Source organism: Mchenga conophoros, linkage group LG13, assembly GCF_057382185.1.
Source record: "Mchenga conophoros isolate Kocher_MC1m ecotype Shallow Benthic linkage group LG13, M_conophoros_male_GT1.1, whole genome shotgun sequence".
Classification (NCBI taxonomy): Eukaryota; Metazoa; Chordata; class Actinopteri; order Cichliformes; family Cichlidae; genus Mchenga; species Mchenga conophoros.
Window position 1 is genome coordinate 21,086,537 of NC_140538.1, and position 21,054 is coordinate 21,107,590.

The 21,054-nt window shown below is 38.8% G+C and overlaps 1 protein-coding gene across 14 annotated transcripts in view; it reads left to right on the forward strand.

The window, feature by feature from the left end:
• LOC146561237 (neurexin-1a) overlaps nt 1-21,054 on the forward strand; it is a 259,720-nt gene that overhangs the window by 193,771 nt on the left and 44,895 nt on the right. The gene's annotated exons all lie outside the window — the stretch shown is intronic.

The following is a 21,054-nucleotide window of genomic DNA, read 5'->3' on the forward strand; positions in this document are numbered from 1 at the left end:
CAGTGTAGTGAATGTGAGCAGGCATTTAGGAGTGTTTTTCATTGAAAGCACTTCCACTAAAATGCTTCTAATTGTCTAAATGATTTCCAGGGCACAAAATGGTTGATGGTACTTCAGACTTACTGTGGAGATAAGTCTTTTTGTCAGTACAATGCAGTGATCTGAAAATCTTTTCCACTTTGTACTCATGATTTGAATTGGCATCCTCAAAAACTGCGATAAAAAAACGCAAAATAGTCCATTCCCTAATAGCTTCTGGCAAAGAAACATTGCTTTGAATAGCATTGGGGAAACAGTTCCTGGTTTCCTATTTACACAGTAAATATTGTTGGAGCTATTCAACCACATGCAATATCACAAAGAAGAATTCATTTGAAAAACTGCTAGATTTAGGAATATAAGGGTTTTGATTGAGTGTGTTTTCATACGTGCGCATACACTGGCATCAAAGCGCCAGTGAGTGGGAAGGGTTATATCAGGACCACCACGGATCATTACACATTAAAACGCAGCAGCTGTAAGTCAGCCTGTTTAGCCTATCAAAGCCTGTGTGGTGACTACGCAAACCTCTGTCCCAGCCTCTGCGTGTTTGTGTGTGTCTCTGAAACAGCTGGATGAAACGTCTGATGCTCCATTGCCAAATGTCACAAGTGGTCCATCCTTCTGGGAAAATAAATTGGCTCTCTCTTAAGCAGAAAGTAGTCGACAGGAGCTGCAGCATATGGTGAGAATCGGACAACTGAAGACGACAGCTTCTCCTCCATTTGAGCTTTTCTCATTATGATCTGGACAGCACCTTGATGATGAATGTGCCTTTGTGTGGAATTCTGTTTTTGGATAAGACAGCTTCGGAGAACTCGTGAATCTTTGATGGGAGCTGGAGTGTAGTCCTTGGCATGTTTTCTTTCTCTTCAGGCGTTGTTTAACGTCTTTTACCTGAGACCAGACAACTGGGACTCTAGATTTGTTACAGGTTTATGTTGACTCATCAGGTCAGCACAGAAGCAATGTCCAACATCAAACAGTGGATTGAGTTAAAAGCTAACTAGTGTGTTATCATACTTACAATGACAATAGCACATTAGCACCTTTTCCTGAGCTATACTTTTTACCATGTTAAATGAGCTAGTACATGCCCATGCTGGCCTGTCTGTGTTGCTGTCCATGAAATAGAAATGATATGATGCTTTTATAAAGTTTAGTATGTGTATGATTAGGTGGTTTGTAGGTAATGTGGTGACTTTATGATATATTGCATATATTTACAGTTTGTAAATATTAATGAGACATCATTGTCATGAAATCAAAACAAGAGGCTGCTTTTAGAAGTTGTTCTGGGTCCTTAAAGGAATAAAAACCCCATGTCATTTTAGTAAGTTCCTGTGGTGGTTGCCAAGCAACCTAAAGGCATAGCAGAAGTTTTAAGGATATAATTTAGATGTTATTGTGGTGAAATAAAAATGATATGGTGATTTTATAAGGTGTTATTGGTGCTAAAAAGAAATCATGTTAGCCTGTTGCCATGTGGTTGCTGGGCAAAATGATGGCATCATTACATCTGATATAGATAAAAACTTTCTGGAGTATACGATGTAACTGGGTGGCAAGTTGGTTGCTCAACTTCTGATCACATGGGATGAGTTGGCATCCAAAGAAACAAGCACATACAAAGACTTTGAGTTATAGTAAGATTATTTTGCATTTAGCTCACTACTTACCACTTACTGCATATAGCAGATGATAATTTACTATATTACCTGTAAATTGAAAGCTGCAAAAACACAATAGTCATGATTCTTAAAAAAAGAAATTCTGACTGTTATGACCTTTCAAACTATAGACCGATCTCTAAGCTTTCGTTCTTGTCCAAGATCCTGGAGAGACTAGTTCTCTCCCAACTCCAGGCGTACTTGGACACGAACAATATTGCTGAGAAATTTCAATCTGCCTTTAAGCCATTGCATAGCACTGAAACAGCGTTGGTTAGAGTTCTTAATGATATTCTTGTAATCACTGATACTGGACGCTCTATGGTCCTAGTTTTACTGGACCTCTCTTCAGCCTTTGATATGGTAGACCATAACATTTTATTACTAAGACTTGAGCACACTGTGGGTATTAGAGGCACTGCCCTCGACTGGTTTAAATCATACCTCGCTGATAGATCCTTATCAGTTCACTTAGGCACCTTCTCCTCTTCCTCCGCTCCGGTCTGTTGTGGTGTGCCTCAAGGATCAGTTTTAGGCCCTATTCTCTTCTCATTGTATTTGCTCCCTCTAGGCGCAATCTTTGAAAAATACAATATTGCCTTCCACTGTTATGCCGATGACATACAGATCTATTTTGAACTTACTGACGACCTTGCTGTGTCCCTGCACTACTTTCAAGAATGCATGCGGGAGGTCAAAGAATGGTTCCTGAGTAATTCCCTCGTTTTAAATGATAAGAAGACTGAGATTGTGGTGTTCAACAGTAAAATCCCTCGTGCCCAACTCTGTGCTGCCCTGGGTTCCTTTGCTAGTTTTTCTTGTGACTATGTCAGTAACTTGGGTGTACTGCTGGATAGCTCGCTCAAACTCGATAAGCAAGTGTCTGCTGTAGTGAGATCTAGCTTCCACCAACTGCGCCTTATCTCTAAGGCTAGGCATTATATTCCGCATGAGGACCTGGAGAAGCTTATTCACGCTTTTGTGACCTCCAGGTTGGATTATTGTAACTCCTTGTACTATGGTCTTCCCTCTTCTCTTCTTCTTAAACTGCAAACAGTCCAAAATGCAGCAGCCCGCCTTTTGACTGGTACCAGGAAATTTTGCCATATTACCCCTGTCCTAGCTAGCCTGCATTGGCTGCCCATAAAGTACCGTATTCAATTTAAAATATTACTCCTTACTTTCAAAACTATTAATAAATTAGCGCCAAGTTATCTTAGTGAACTTCTCAAACCACATACTCCTGCTAGAACACTCAGATCTGCCACTTAACTACTTCTGACCCAACCCAGATCTCGACTGAAGTCCCGGGGTGACCGTGCGTTTGCTCTGGCTGCCCCGGTACTGTGGAATACCCTTCCTCTCGACCTCCGCGCATCTGATTCCATTGCACTGTTCAAATCACGATTAAAAACCCACTTATTCAATCTTGCCTTTCCCTCTAGTTAATATTTCTTTTATGATTTTATATCATGCACTTTTATGCTCATTTAAATTCTTGTTTGCTCTGTACCTGTTGCTTTCCTATGTATTAGTGACAGTTATCTGCTTGCATATTTAGTACTTGCTTTGGTCCTATTTCTATTATCCTCCTCCTATACTCTATTTTACTTGTTAAGCACCTTGGCATACCCTTGGTTTTTAAGTGTGCTTTATAAATAAAGTTTATTATTATTATTATGATAATTCTTTTTGAATTGAACCAGAATATCATTTCTGAATTTAACAAGTATTTATTCCATTGTTGCCATTGATATTTTTATATCGAAATATGTTGAGTAGTAGTTGAGTAGTTTTGTGATTTAGCTAAATTCCATTCATTAACCAAAATGTACATAATATTGTCAAACCTTTTATGTTTTCTGTATTTTGCTATGTTTCAGGCTCAATGGATTGTTTTTCTATTAATGCTACATATAATATACCCCAATGAAAATGCTAAAAAATTACTGTTTGTTGGTTATTGAAAAGAATAGCCTGAAATATTTATCTTATGCAACAGAAAATATACAGACCAATATAACACTGGCAATTAACGAAATGATTGGAGTGCATCTTTGCCTAATTGAACTGATTGCACATAATTAGGAAAGACACACATCTGTAAACATAAGGTGCCTTGAGCTAATAGTAGATGTCAGACTGAAAATCAAGCCATGAAGATCAGAGTTTGTCCACAGACTTGCAGGACGATATTGTGTCAAAGCCCTGATCTGGAAAGATATATAAGAAATGGTAGAATATTAGCTTTCAATATTCCCAAATAAGGGTAATTATAGCTTACCTACATGTGGGTCCACTGTCCAGTGTTCACATTGAATCAACAGGAAATTTCCTTTGTGGCAGTAAGAGAATCCCACAGAAGGGAAACTACTAGCTTAGCGCTCCACAAATGTAGCTTTTTTGGTATATTGACCAGATAGAAGCCGTTCCTCGATAAAAGGCAGATGATAGCACTCTGGGAACCAAAAGACACCTAAACACGTATCTGACCAAAAAAAGAAAAAAGCCTCTGGCCTGATGACTCAAAGATTCATCGATCTGGCTACAAATTCCCAAAGACGTGCGGAAGCCAGCAGTGAGGATCACTTCATTAATACCATCCCTACAGTCAAACTCGGTGGTGCAGTCTTCATTTTGTGGGGATGTTTTTCTTTGAAGGAGGCTGGGAAATTAGTCAGGACAAAAGGAAAGATACATGGGGGAAAATGCTGAAGAATCCTGGGTGAATACATTTACATTAGACTGGAGTGGACTTACAGAGTCTGGATCTCAGTGTAATTTCTGGAGAAGTTTCAATGGTACCGACACTCAACATCCAGCTCAAGACAGTTCCATTGTTTTCCATTTATTTGATAATCATGTACTAATTGATCTTAACATCTATATAGCTTATTTGACAATTACCTTTATGCTTAACCGCTACACAAACAACATTTAAAACCCACTCGTATCACATGTGGCATCAGAAAATGTGATGCCAAATGTGAACAATTTAGTGCCATTGCTAAAATTAGTAAACACAATTAGAGCCCATGCTTTACTTGGCATATTTTCATCACTTTAAGCGGTCAGTAAATATCATACCTAAGACTTCAACAGTGTCTGTTTTCTTGACACTAAAATCTTCAGAGGAACACCACTTCTCTTTTTTTCCCTCTTCCCCTCCCTTTGTCCGACTCACATTCTGTCTTTCATGATACAATATGGGTGAAGCTCCCCCATCAAAGCTTTTCACGCTGAGATGGCCCTTGTGCCATCACCTTACCAGTGAGACTGTGATTGGATCGAATGTATCTGCTTTTTCCACCTACTAAAGCCATTGTAGCGTTGGGTTCAAGAGCATATTCCTTTTTCATATGGTGGGCAAGGCTGTGACCAGTAAAATTAGCCTTTTCTGCAGTGTCTGGGATTGTGATTACACAGCCTAAGGAAACGAGAAAGAAAAAACCCTCCAAAAATAGATTTGAGTCTCTATCTTCTAACTGTGCAGAGTCGGCTGTATTTTGCTGTGCAATACCATGAAAGTGCACTCACACTCTCCTGTATGTTTCAGGCTAGAATATTTACATTACTTGGGTCCTGCTGATTAGTGTTTTAGCCACTGATTAGAAATCAAGTGTAGAAATCAAGTCTACGTTCTAATGTATGCCCGACATAAAATAGAGTTTGGAAACTTTGCTCTGTGGTACTTTTTTCACATCCAGTGTCTTTTGTGCTGGCCATCAGCTGGGCCTGACACAATGTCAAGGAAAGGTAACGCTGGGAAACACCCAACAGTAAGATAAAGACGTGCTTGGACTGAAAGAAATGGGTCCGTTTACTCAACGTTCCCTAGTGTTAAATCTGTATACGTGGAAGCAAATAGCAGTACACACTTGTGTGCTTGTGCTTATGAGCATCATGGGGTGTGCTGTTTGGATAGAAATAGAGAGAAGAAGACTGATGGCACAGGGAAAGATGTATGCTTGGCTGGAGAAGTTAATAAAATTGAAGCTGTGTTATGATGAATAAGGAAAGGGCCATAAAAGAGAATGTATGTAGTGAATCTCCCTGGCGAGCAGTGCTGAACAGCCTGGTGAGCGCACCCAGGGGAAGGCTTTTTAATCTGCAGCCCTCCCCAACACTCTGCACTGCACAGGGAAATGGGCCCACATTCTGTTTGAGCTTTAATATGAGATATGGCAACTGTGAGGTGGACATAGAGAGGAAGAAAAGGGTAAAGGCACAGCAAAATAACAGAGAATTAGGAGGATGAAATTAACGGGAGGGCGGTGGAGTATGCTGCCATGTAAAATACACATTTATCATTAATGGTGTTAAATAACCACACGGGAATTATATCTTACGTGGGAGGTCAGCGAATGCATTACTGATACATATGCCCCTTCTCCCCCTGTGGTAATAGAACAGGCTTCTACTTACCAGCACCTGATTGATTAGGTCAGACATTGCCAATCCTTTCATATTAAAGACCCAGCCACGCTGTAGCATGCAGCTGTTGTTTGAGAGAAAGCACTGAGATACAAAACAACATGACTATGAGAAAGCGAAAATGTTCTAATTTATATGCACCATGTGGAAAATGTTAGCATCCTATTATACGTAGTCACAACACCACAGACACACTATATCTACTTAAAAAGATAATGGGATTATCAAGTCTCTGTTTTGTAGTATGTTGTTGTAAAACACTTGATTACTGTTACACCTACTGCACCTTTTCAGTACAAAACTTTAATCTCCCGGATTTCCAAGTTGAATGCATAACGCATAAAAGAGCTTTAGCTGGGAAGAGAAAAGAGTGCGGTTTCTTTCTAAAAAGCCAGTCCTCATGTAGTGATGCCATGTAATGGCTTGTTCATATGAGTTAAACTGTTAGCACAAAGTGTATAGCTGTTGAATTATTATCCTTTTTTTTTTTTTAATTTTTGGCTTAATTAAAAATATTCTCTTTCAGCAGGACACAGTTGGTAGTTATAATTCTTGTAATAAAACATGTATGCCACGTCTGTTCTTTAATTTCAACTGTTTTTATTTTGTTTCCGTCTTGTGTACAGTGTGACGTTCGGAAGCCTCCAGTTCTGATATCTAATTTCCAGCCAGACGAATCTGGCTCTTTGTGAGCAGTTATGTATTTGAATGACAATATGTCTGACTTGTTTCCTGTTGCTGGAAACCAAGTCTGGTGAAAGGCAGAAAGAATGGTGGGGTCTTTGTGAGTGCAGCCGTGGCAGCTGTTCATTTTTCGCCTGACTTGCTTTCAGAGAAGCCAGTTACCTTGCTGATGATAAATGCCTCTGTACGCTGAGCTGTCTCAGAACTCCAGCAGACTTTAAACCCTGACAGCCGGCACAGCCTCAGCCCCACAACCTCAGGCCTTCAACCTCGGCCTGTCCTTCAGCGCAACAAATCAATGACAATCTTTACTCACTCTGGCCAGTGGATACTTCAGCCACAGCTGCCTACCCAATAAGCCTACTTAGTCATATGGGAGGTAATGCTCATGTGCATTGACAGGTGAGACCTCCATGGCAGTGTGATGTCCTAGGGACCATCACCGAGGCAACGTGTGTAGTTGAGAGGTAGAGTAATGAGGTGTGATGGGGAGATACTGGAATGGCTGTGGTTACTATCTGTGTGCGGACACGATGTAATCGCTGATGGAGTGATTAGGGCGACTTTATACCGTCAGTCCAGCTGGTTCCCTATAGACCAGCTACTTAATGCCTTGAGTTCCTTTTCTCTTTAGCGCCTAAGTCCACTCTATACTTTTCACCTTCTGTCTTCTCTGTAATCGAGTTTTTCATCCTCCCAGCCTCGCTTTGATGTGCCTTCCTCTTTTACTGTCTAATTCACTCCTCTCATTCACTCCGGTCTCTCCTTCCCGCTCTATCGTCTACTTCTCCCGCTCTCCATCACCAGTCACTCCCTGTGAGTCGGCACTGGGGCAGGAGATTAATGATGGTCGAGAAGCTTTGGCAGTGTCTGATTTTCTATTATCAAAACGGAACTGCCTCAGCAGGGATGTATTTTATCTTTGGATGTGGTCGTGATGCCAGGTGGAATTGCTCTGCTATCACTGGATTGAATGTGTATATTATACAAAAGGAGAGAAAAAAAACATCCATTATGCATCAAATAAAAAATATTGGAAAACTACAAAAACACAAGTTATGGAGCTAATGTGGACACATTTTTTTAAAATGTATTTTTAAGAAGGCTTTGAAAAGTGTAGCTTTTCTCCTTATTCATACTATTGCTAGTCTCAAGCACCAGTCTTAGCAACAGTTTAATACCATCCCCTGTGATGTCAGCAGACTTATTTATTCATTTAGACAGCATACTTCAGTAAAGCTGTGATAAGTGTTCACTGATTTGGACCTTGAGCCAATGCATGGGACTAAATATCTGCAAATCTATGCCTTTGCAATTTCAGTTTGCTCTATTTTTTATGGAAGTGTCTCTTTTTTCTACAAGTGCAGTGTTTTCCGGTATGCACAATTTTACCCTGGCACGAACACAAAGAACGATTTGACGAGGTAGTGCAACAAACATGAGTGGGGAAAAAAATCTTCATGTATGTAGGGAAATCTGTGGTAGAAGGAAATGCTAAACCCAGCTTATTTATGACCTTGTTTTCACTTTGCATATTTATTAAAGCACACTGTCATCCTGACGCTCTTGCTCCAGACCTGCACAGGTCATCTATTTGAGCAAATGAATTATGGAAGAGGACTCTAAGCAGGTGATATCAGTACATTGTCATGGCAACTATTTTTTGTAAACTTGCAGTGTTGTCTCACCGTGTGCAAATGTGCACCCACCCTTGTTAGCATGGTAGTCCTATTAGTGTTACAACTTTGTCTTAATTATAGATTTCCCCCATCCTGCAAGGGACAACCAAGGCTTGTAAAGCTTGCATAGGTGGCTACTTCAGCACGAGGAGTGTACGTCACAGGTCTGTCCTTGTCTGTTTTTGAAGTTCCATATGCCTCCGAGGTAGAGGAAACCGTCAAGGGGAGACTAAGAAACATGGAAAATGGGATTGAAAAAGGAAGAGAAGACTTGAGTAGGAGGCCAAAATCGAGGAAAAGTAGAGGGAGAAGTGGGAAATAGGACATCAGGAAAATTGAAGCAAAGTGATACAGCAAAGCACGGGGAAAAGAATAAGAGCCTCAGGCTGAGAGGCACCAGCCCAAGTATCATAGTCAATTAACATCCCAGCCCAGCACTAATTCTCAGTCTATTTCAGACCATTAATTATGTGCACCATCAGTTCCAGCTCACTTGGCCTGACACAAGTCTTCATCACATTGCCTTGGCCCCTACGGATCATGTTTTACCAGAGAAATAGCTGCAGTTTACATATTCATGATGAAACAGAGATAAAAATTGTATGGATCAAGGCTTCTCTGATGACTCTCATTGAAAAGAAAGATTAGGACTTTTTTCTATCTATGTGAATGTTTCTAAGTTGCGACCATATCACAAGTTTTAAGTTTACATTTCCAATAACAGGGCTACTTTATATACAGTGTATTACCGTTCACCTCGGTGCTCCAGGTGAGTTATTTCAAATGTAAAACAGGCCAGAATAGTTTGCTTAAACGAGCAGGGCTACAGTACATGTCTGTGTGGTACCTTGAGGTTAGAGGAGTCAAATCATGTTCTGTCAGCAGGCTGAATTGTTTTCCTTCCCTCTGGACAGGCAATTTCTGTGTGCAGAAATTAGGTTAACAGTGGATAAAAAAAAATGGTATCAGCAAATTACCACTTGCTGCAACTTCTGGAGAGGCCAAATCAAAAGTACTGGCCATTCTCTTTGACAGGTTTAAGGTGCACTGCAGTAACACCTGACTGCCCTGTTCTAATTTCACTACCAGCAAGAGCAGCTCCTTTATGTGCTGTAACCGGTAGGCTAGAAAACATTCAGCCTCTGCCCAGAAAACAGGCCACCAATTTCACTAAAGCTATATGGAATGCAGGGTTGCAAACAGGTAAACAAATACTAATAGCAAAACTACCCAGGCTTTGGTGAGTTTTACACTCCTTGAGTAGTTAAAAGTTCCAATTGTTGGTGAGCATGTCAGAAAGCAGTTAAAGAATGACCTAAAAGGCCAGGAGCAAGGTGACCTTGTCTCATTAGAAGGTGCTAAATCATCTCAGAAATCAACAACTGCACCCAAAGAATCACACACTTTTCTCCTTCCATTAGTTTCATGTTGATGGAGCCCACGAACGAGCCTGCCTTAATCAATCCACACTCATTTGAGCAAATGTAATTGGCTTCCTCACAGCGCAACAATTAAAACGTCTCAATACCTCATCTAGTTAATCAATTAATCGCTACACACTGCTCCGTAGTTACAAAGCCAAGCCCCTCCAAAAATAATCAATTGATGGATATCAAATGACCAACAAGGACTGTGAAGATGAATGAGCCCCTGGCATAAACAGCCATATCCCAAGGGGCAAAGCTGCTTCAGTTCATCCTAGAAGCTACCGCTGCATATACAGCGTCAATTGATCATAGCTGCAGATAATTTGCCAGAGACTTAAACACAAAGTAGCTGTTTAAAAGGGTGGTAGATCATTGTGAAACCTTGTCTGTTTTTGCACTTTTTCCATAGCCAGCCAGTATATACTACACGCTGTGGCATCTTTATATAGAAAGGGAAGGGAAACAGAGACAAGGCTGCATCAAAACACAGAGAGCTAAGATGAAAGTGCCTGGTCAGCTCCACAGAGATGACAAACATCCAAGTATCTGTCACTAGTCTCTACTTGTCATCACCTTCCACAGCGGCTGTCAGCACCACTGTCATTGTGCTCATTGGCAGATTCTCAACCCACACCATTTATCCCTGAGCAGGTGCTCCGTACTGCACTCGGAGTAAATGACAAGTGAGAATAATTGCATGTAATCCTGAAATTGAGTGGGTTGGATGAGTTTTTTTTTAACCTCCTCGAATCTTTAGATATACAGTTGTGTCATTACATTGTTGATTGAGATGATTAGGATCAATTTAAATCACTGCTGATTGCAATGGGAGTTTGTTAAACTGGAGAGAGAAAAGAAAAAGGAAAACACTGCTGCTGCATTTTTTTTTAAATGTAAAAAAGTACTTTAGTTGAAAACTGACTCAGATGGCTTATAATGATGGCTCCTGGCTAGACGTGTCACCTTTTTGTGTTGCCCTAACCGGCATTTTCTTTGACACCATAATGCCAGTCTGCCATTGGAGAAAAGGGGGAAGATGAATTTTAAATTCTTGCAATGTGTGCAGAAGAAACTGGCAGGTGTTGATGGCTGTTCATTCAGCTAGTGAAAAAACAACAGTGGAAATGACGTCCTTAGTTTTAGCACCTATAAATATTCAAAAAGAACAAAATTTTACCTGTAAAAAATAAAAGAAATGTCAGGATTTTCCTAGATCTTCTCAAGTTATTATTTATTGTACATCTGTGCTTTAAAAAAAACACACTACTTCATTAATTTATGGTAAAATAGTTTTTATGGGAACCTATTGCTGTCTTTAGTGATCGCTCAGCTGTGAATTACATATCATACCCCATCTCTTTTGTAGTTTTTCTGGTCAGGTTATTGTTGCCTAACAATCTTCCACAGTATATATCAACATTCATCAGCAGAAAGATGCTGGGTCAGTTTTGCTCCGAAATAGCTGCTGGACCTGGGGATAAAGACAATGATCCCTTATGTCTTTAGTGTGCTCTGTGTAAGTATCAGACTCCCTTGTGTTTTCAGACCATGTGGCCAGCAGCAGACAGCCATTTGAGGACTGTCTGAGAAAAACAAGACAAAAACAGCTATTCAGTAAATATCCTATTTGCTGCAGAAATCACACATTGCCACATTGCCTCCCCTCCCATTAATTTGATTGTGTTTGTTTGTTTTTGTTTATTTGTACCTAATCCGGTTTCTCTAAATATATATAGTAGCACAGAATTGCCCTGTACTGTAGTTTGGAATGAATATTAAAGGAGTTTTTGCTTATTATTTGATAATTATTCTTTTTTACTTTTGTTTTCCTTCTTATGAAGGAATACTTTGTGTTTTTCTGCTAGCAAGTCGTGTTCTCTGCTTAAACTGAACAGAATAAATTGATTAGAGCGCACTGATTAGATATAATGGCAAACAGGGAGGCTCGATCCTGTGTCACCAACACACCAACGCTATCTTTGTGTTTTCTCCTCGGCCTCCCTAATTGTAGCACACAGCCCCACCCACAGCCAATCCCTATCCACACTCTTTGTCCAAAAAAATGAGGCCAGGGAGTCACTGCAACAGTGTTCGCAATTACATTTTAAAAATACTGCAAACGCATTTATGCTCCTCCCTTGTCTAAAGTATCTAGGACAAGGTTCATTCCTTTGAGGTTTAAGTGAAGCATAAGGCATGTTCTAACTTAATACTTCTTGTTCCAGACATTTATGATGAACTTGCTTCAGTTCAGGGAGAGGAAAATTAGTCTGAGCTAAGAAATTACCAGACATGAATAAGCGACAGAACACAGAGAGACTTTTTTATCAGTGGTGTTGGAATCAAAGAGAAGCAGGAGCGGGTCTGAGGCGGGGGGAGGATCCACAATAGCACACGGGTGATGGGGAATAATGTTGAAGAAGTTGGGGAAAAAAAAGTCATCCATGAAATTGCTTGTTGCATCCTTTAAAACCTCTTGATTGATGGTGGCAATTTTAAAGCTTGGCAGTTTCCCAGTTCTGTGGAAGTATTAGAAACAAGTACTCCGGGGTGCTCTTAAAGGAAAAATGCACCTTAAAACACTTTAACAAAAACAAGTTAAATGACATCTATTGGCAATATACATTCTTTATTCAGTTTTATTGTTTGATAGTGTGTTTTTATTATTCCTACTAGAAACTATCCCAATATTATAATTGCTCACTACAGCTGTGTGTAGTGTTATAACAAATAAAATTTAAAAATAAAAATTCAGAAAGCTTTCAATTAGTAACAACAGCTGTGGGATTGATTTTTAGGTTTGATATTAGATATTGTATATAGATTAAAAATAGTAATTTATTAATATTTGTACACCGGGGGGAAAAAAATGATTAAGTCTACAATTTCTACGTTCGAAAAAAAACCCTCTTTATAGCTTTTATGTACAAAAATTTAAGGAGTGATTCACACTAAATAATAAATCAGAGTTAATAATTTCCTAATTTATTCAACAGTAACGTCTGCTGTAGGAAACTTTAAATGAATGCTATATAAACAGATGACGAGTAAAATAGCAAAAATATTGTTTTTCAGTGTAATTTTTAACAAATGTGACTTTTCGTATTGGAAAATGACAAATATAATGTGTGATAAGCTATTTCCTTAATGTTACCTAATTATAATGTCTATAATATAGAGACTTAACTCTAGAGAGGCTTGAACTGTTATTTGAAAAACAAAAGTGCTCTATTCTGTGTTATGGACTCAAAAAAAAAAATAAAAAATGAAATACCCAACAAGTAGCTTGATACGTCTGGAGCATTTAAACATAATTCTCTAATTACAACCAGAAAGCAGTCATAAATAACTTCAACAACACCAGATGAATATTACAAACAGTATATTCAGTGTCAAAGTTCCACCTTTTATTGATGTGTTCACAGCTCAGTAAAAGGCTGGTGCTGCTTCTGTTTCTGATAGCGTTCTAAAAGTAGCAAGTCCTAAGTTTAATTTGCGCTGTTGGTGTAGCAGGCAAGTGTGTCTATTTCCTGGTGCCAAATGTAAGATAGCTTCAAAGTAGCAGTTAATGGTGGTGCTGAAAATTGTTGGACTTCATCCACTGCTCTAAATCCGACAACATACTAGTCTCATTTAGAGGTGACTACGGTGGAACTTGTGCAGTATGGAGGCTTTGAGGTTGTTTCCATCACTTAATGTTATTTTTTGTTTACAGATCCTCAATTAAAAAAAAACAACAACACGTTTTTCCTTCATGAAAATAGAAATCTTATGTTAGTTTCAGGGTACTTAGAAAAAATAAATATCATAGGTTATAGGCTCCAAAACCTAGTTCTTCCCCTTCACCCTACAACCACAACAGTACATTTTTACCACATAATTAACTTAATTCAAGAATCTCAAAGGGCTTGTAAGCTCTAACCAATAGGCTAGCAGCTGATAACTGAATTCATTAATTGCCATTTTCTCACAGAGCTTAAGAAATAAATAATTGGACTTTTTTTTTTATATATAATTGGAATTGGATTTGCAACAGGCCCGTATAACAAAAGCCCAAATATTGTGACAAGCTTTCCTTTGCAAGCACTGCTTTGAGCATGTCTGTATCTGAATAATTGTGGACAAGAATGCAAAGCATTACCAAACAAAGAGATCTTAACCGTTTGGTTGTAATTGCATTGTCTCTGTGTCTTGTGCGCGCTGGATAGCAATGTATTTTCTGCTTCCCTTTCGTCGGGTGCGATGGAAACATTACAGTTTTCCCATATGAATTCTCTCTGCAAACATGTCACAGCATTATCCCAGTTCCATAGTTAGTAGCTCCTGCTCACTATTCCCATGCATTCTTCATCCATTGTAATTTCCCCTGTGCAACATTTTCATTGCATCAAAAAAAAAAGGAGAGAGAAAATATAGATTAGAAATAGAATGTGTTAGCATTTCAGGCTAATTGAAATGCATTTACATTTCATTACATAAGGCTTCCAGCTGCCTGTTTCATGAAGGCAAGGTGTAAGGAAAGAAAATGCAGGTGAAAAGATTTGTGTGTATCAAACCATACCAAGCACTGAATTAGGTTTGGTTCTGTAGAAGTTGATCCACAGTGTTCAGCATTATATTAGTTATAATTATAAATTTGTCACACCTTTTCTGTTCGCTACAGTCAAAAACAAAAAGAGAAAGATTGGTTTGCTTTTTTTTCTTAATAAACTCTTTTCTCAGTAGGAGAGTTCATAGAAGTGAGATTAATTCAAACTGTGACATGGCATCTTAATTAAAGTTTAAAAAAAAAAAAAAAAAAAAAAATACATATATATATATATATATATATATATATATATATATATATATATATATATATATATAATAAAGGTGGATATGTTACAAATATATCAGGAGCTAATGTGGTTTGACATGTTTAGCAACATTTACCTACAACAATTACTATGACTTTTATGCCTACAAAATAAACAAAGACCAAAGAGATGTTTTGCTTAATTTTAAGCCTTTTTGCATTTAATTTTTCAAATCATAAATTACATTTTCCCACTGAATCTTTACATCTCTCACTAACAGCAAGAAAATGTGCCCCTGATTGCAACCTTGCCACTTCACACTGGGAGTCGGGTTATTTTAGTCCACCAGTGTGACCGTTATAAGGACAGACTCAAGCTTTTCTCGTTGTATTAGTTCCACTTGGGTTTTCTATCTTGAACAGACCCAAACGTGGAGCTATGAGAAAACTGAGAATCATTTTGAGAGTTTTATGGCACTTCATAGCGAGAATGATTTTCAGCTGTCCCAAGAAAATAGTCATCAGCTGCACCTTTTCCCCACCTTCATCTCCATTGTGCCACATTTACAAATTCATGAAATCTAGTGACACATGCAGTGTTCTATAAATTAATGGGGGCAATTATGGAAATGTGACACACTTTAACCAAACTGTGTTGAAAATTGCATTCTGGATTACCGAGGTGAGATATGTGTGACACCTTTTACGAGATTAGCAAACCTGTCGCATAATTGCAGGAAGAGTGCGTACGGTGAGAAAACATGGTGGAACAGATCTCAGTAGAAAAAGAAAGGCTTGCACATTAATGAGAAATCATCTCATTATAACTGCAAACCTTCTTCAGTGAGAACCTTCTAAATTATAACACCGTCTCCAAAGTATTGTAAGACTTATACAATCCACAAATTTGATTTTGCAACAGCATCACAGAAAAAAGAGAATAAACTCTGTTGTTTTTGCTCTCCTGAAAAAACTATTTGAGTGGAGTTCAAAAAAAAGTTTTGTGGCTCCACATTTTGCGACTTAAGGGTTATTTGCGCCATATGCTTATCTGCCCCTAGTTTTACTTGACTTATACTTTCAAAAAAACTTACCATTCTTCCCAGATGTGCACTTAATAATATTAGCCAGAAAGCCATGCGGTATGAATTGTACAGACGAAGCGAGCCGGACTGTGCTCAGGGGCACGCAGGAAGTCCTGACGGAGAGGACAGAGATGAAGGTCAATTCACACTGACTGCGTGCCAGCTGTCATAAGTGGACAGACAGGAGAATCACCTGAAACCTGAATTGATTTCTTTGAGTGAGAGAGAACGAAATTTCAGATATCTGTTGACCTCCCTTGATGGAATGTGTCACGAGAGGCCAAAGATGGAGTGAGAGAAAGAGCTCAGACAGACAGCAAATGTCATTTAAGTAAAAGACAAGCAGTGCCTTTTGAAAAGTGCACTGGCTAACTTCTTCCAACTGATTGCACAGTTTATAATAATATAAAAAATGATCATTTTTACATGTTTCTTTGGTGCATTTGACAAACAAATTGTGGCTGTATTGTGTCGAAGCTTTAACCGAATGTTTTCAGATTCCCTTGTAATTGTACAATAGCCGTATGTCTCCTGCTACTCTCTCAGCACGCGCCTTTCAGCCACTGCTAGAGCTGGCTTGATGATTTATTAACTGGGAAGCTATCCCACAGAAACCGGCTTGATAGAGACTCCTAGCAATGGAAACAATTTCAAGCCAACTTCACAGATAATTAGGCACTTCAGCTGGCGGACTTGATTTTGAAAAAAACACAATTTCCAGCCAATGCAGTTATAACTCGCCACACTGGTGATTCTTTAAGGCAGTGGTTAAATGAAGGGGGAGGAGAACCTTGCAGAACGACTTTGTTTCAAGTTTTAGAAGCTATCTAAGAGCATTTACTCCACTGGCTTACATTAAGCTTAGATATAGGCTTCCAAATGTTATCTTCGAGCCTTTAGGAAGTGTATAGTGTTAATGGAGATAATAAGAAGGATGTATATTCTTACCTACACCTTTTTTTTATACAGAAAGCTCTGTTATAAATATATACTGTAAATTGGTATGCCTGTGAGGCCACACTTTTTTCCTTATTATGCCAGGCACGGTGGTATACTATATCCTTTTTGTTTAAATTATGCAAAGCTGTAGTTCCTTATCAAGGCAGTTAAATATTTTTAATGCACTGTGCCTCTTAATTTCATCTACACTGGTGATTTATTGTTAAGTGTGGTGCAGTGGTATTTAGATGTAAGGAGAACAGAAAATCAGGTTCCTGCATTTGGTTTAAGGTGAAGTAGTGTAAATGTAAACGGTGAGGCCCAGTGTCTTAGCTTTCACACACACAGCCGATAAACATAATGAAAATACAGAAAATCACACATCACATCATACATTGTCAATAAATGTCAAGTTTTTTTTTATTTATTGATTTTATTATTGTATAAAATATGATTACTAGATAATAATATCTGATTAATAGACTTATAATTGTTTAAATTGTTTCCATTTGGGGATATTAATGTGTGATTGGTAGTGTCAATCATGTTTTTATCACTATATTAGCAGCTGCACATCAGGCTATTTGTGCAAATAGAAATAAATACTCTAAAGATAGATAAAGATAAAATATAAGGTGTGTGTGTGTGTGTTTCTGTAAGAGAGAGTCAAAGAGGTTTTCACAAGATCAAAGCATAAAATAAAATTGAATATGCAGGCCCGACTGGAGACAATTGCTTTGCTACAGTCCATAACGTCATTAAATTGTTTGAGATATTAGGAAGTTAATGTATCATACGGTGCTTCTACCAGGATAAAATCTCCTTTTCGTATGTGTGTATTTACAGCACTTTCTTTTTTGTGAAGTCACAGCACTAAAAAATAATGTATGTCATTCAATATACACTTGTTTGTGTGCCTGTATATGTTGGATCCATAAATGCAGGTATATCATTGAATTATTGCATAATCTAAAGTATATGGACCACATGCTTCAAGGAAAAAAAATCCATTTTCTATCTCCTAATTATTCCATTACTTGTGTAATTTCATTAACCAAGCTTTGAGAAGAAAAAAAAAAAGAAAAAGGGAGAAGCCAAGACTCAGAGGTAATTAAAAGATAAGGTGAACAGTACAGGCTGCCTGCCTTAGCTGCATTAAGACATTTAGCTTCTACATTAAGAGCGTAATAGCCCCTCAGCATGTGTACACACATCTGACACAGCGAGGGAATGACGGAGGTGCTCTCCCACCTGCCAGCGGAGCCCTCGTAGACATGTGCACTGAAGGGAGATGTGTTGCAGTGCCATGGCGTCAGACTTGTGAGATATGAAATGTGACGGGTGCACAATGCTTGTCATCGTGAATGACTCATAAACAAGCTAAACATTAGGGTGGCTTACACCGCGGTGTTCATTTTTGCCGAGATGGGAGAGGAGGCCCAACACCATCTCAAATATCACTTCTCACTCGCGTTCTGTTTACGTGGGTCGGGGAAATAAACTCACTTCAGTAAACTATTTCAAACGTCAGCGGATCATTCTGCCTGATCTGCTTGATCCTCAGGCAGATTATGAGCAACACACTATATTCTTTCACTGGGAATATTAATGGGAAAATATGGTTTATTTATTTATCAATGTATTATTTATGAGAACACTGTTACCAAGACCGCTAAGTAAGTTTTCTCTAAGCCGCCATTAAGGTAGTTTTATTGGCTTTCTCATATATCTGTTCAAATGTGGTTTTGTTGACATACTTAAGAAGAAGAATTATGCTTCTCCGTGCTACTGAAAATTTGAGAAAAAATAACGATAAAGACGAGTCGGTCTGCAGAGTGTTTTGCAGCTTTATGGTTAGCGCTGCAAGAATCTCGGTGGTGGTAAAATGAGGGCAGATGGGGAGTTTTAACAAGAAACTGACACCCTGAGTATTTCTGAAGCTATTCCACCACCCTCCAGCTGAAAGGATGAGAAGCATAAAAAAGAGCAGATTATAGGAGAATGGTGGATCAACTTCATCAGTTAATTAAACTCTATTGCAGCTTGATGAGCAATTAATCAAGGCGGCGTGCCGAGTGTCAGGCAGGGCTGAGTTCTTCGGATGTGAGATGTGTGCACCGTACAGTATGTTCCCAAGGGGAGCAGCCCTGTGGGGAGCAGCACTTACCAAGTGAGCAGCCCCAAAATTTTGCAGGGTGTAATGGGTTGAGTTTATGTAAGCAGCTATCAATCACTATCTGACATAAGCCTGCACCCTATTAGAGCACCAGGATTAGGCTCCTCTCATTGCTGAACTAAACTGAGAAACTGCTTGTCTGAGTTGATCGAATTTTAAGAAATGCTGAAATGTAATGCATTATTATTATTTTGGGGGAAAAAAATAATAGCGGCGGTAAAGCAAATCCTCAGAAGGCGGAGGCAATAACAGTCAAAGTTAATTACTTTAATATGGGAGACACCATGTCAAAAAGGCTCTCCATTTACTCAGCTTGAATACTCAAGCTCTTATCTTTTATCTGACATTTGACTTCCAAAATCTCATGGTGTGGTTTCTGTCCTTTGTCTTCCACTCGCTTTCATCTATCCCTTCATCTCTTTCAAGGCTTTTTTTTTATGCTATGGGAAATTTGAGTTGGCAGTTTGTGACTAAATGCAGTAAATTTATTAACAAGACCATGGGGAGCATTAGAAGTCAATTGAAGGAGGCTATTAAAAGAAGGATTTTAATTGGGTTGGTCGGTCCATTAAAACATTTTTTCTGTCTCTCTTTTTCTAAGAGCAATGACACTAAAAAAACTCCAGAATTAGTCTGTTGAGTGCGTGCTCGCCCCTTTGAAATGAAAAACTCTAGTTTCATGTTAGATTTCACACTATATGCTTAAAATAAAGTAATATCCATATTAGCGAGAGGTCTTGTATGTCCTGTCTCTCTAGCTACATTTAGCTCTGCTGAGGGCCTGCAGTCTCTATGACTCTTGCTGAATTCTTTCAAGAGGATGCAATGCAGGACAGATTACAACTACCACAAGATTTGAGTACTAACAAGTGTATAAAGATCATCCCCACACCCATTGAGATCTAAAAAAAAACCCCGAGACGAGCTGGTGTCGCTGTTGCCATCTAGATTTCATTTTTTTTCTCGGTTGGTGTTTAGGCCTGCAAGCAGTCAGTAAATTGTTTTGCTACTGTAGCTTTAATGCATTAGATTATATAATCTGTTGAAATTACATTACAAAGCATACAATTGTCCTAGTTCTGGTAACGTGGTGTGACACATTACAAATGGTTTTAATTGCACTTTAGCTCCTGGCTCTTGAGACACACTCTACTCATTCTGCACTTTAAGGCATCTGGGCTCTGTAAGAGTGTGTGTCTCTGTGTGTGTGTGTGTGTGCACTGGTGTGGGTGGGGTCTTGAAAAAGCAGTTTGTGCATATGGGCACGTTAGGGATGCAGTGTAGTATTGGCTATGCTGACTGGATAATGACATGCAGAGTGCTGTGCTGCTACAGTAGGTTGAGCCTCCAACCAGATGCTCCTTTCACTGCAGCTCCTAAGCATAGAGAGAGAAGCTGCACCAACATACGCTCTCATCTTAGCTGGATTAAGCAGTAGGATTCAGGGACTTCGATCATGAACTGTAACAAAGCTTATTAGAATAGATAGGCATCATGTGAATCAATCATGTGAAGGAGTCTGCGGCTAAGCTGGAAAAAACTTCCCTCGAGACTTTTGCTTAATTTTTCTGCTCTTAAGTTTTTTTAAGTCACTGTAAAGATGCCAGTGTTCAAGCACTGATTCAGTCTAACAAAGGGCTCACAATCAGTCATATCATTCAGGACTGAATGTGTTTGTGCGATGGATGAATGGGTGAATGAAATAAATAGCATACTGCATGTTTATTGTACTTTAAAAAACCAGATGTCAGCATCGTGCAGAGGGCATCAGCCAGCACACAGCATATGCAGCTCAAGGGAAAACTTAACAAATAACCCTATAATTGCCTGAAGTGATTTTTTTGACACAACAAAAGACACAATGCACATATTTGTGTTTTATTTTTTGTTTCTTTTTTTTTTCGAAGACTGCAACTTCCAGGAGTGATACCACATCCGAGAAAAACACATATGTTGTGTTGATACGGCTGCCAGTGCAATAATCCAAACAGCCATACAGTAATCTGTCTTATGGTCAACCCAGCAGGTCTTGTAGTTTAATAAATAGACACTAAATTATATTAAACATTGTATATGCAGAGCTAACAAAAGTTCCAATAAGCACGTTTTGAAAAGTACACCTGATT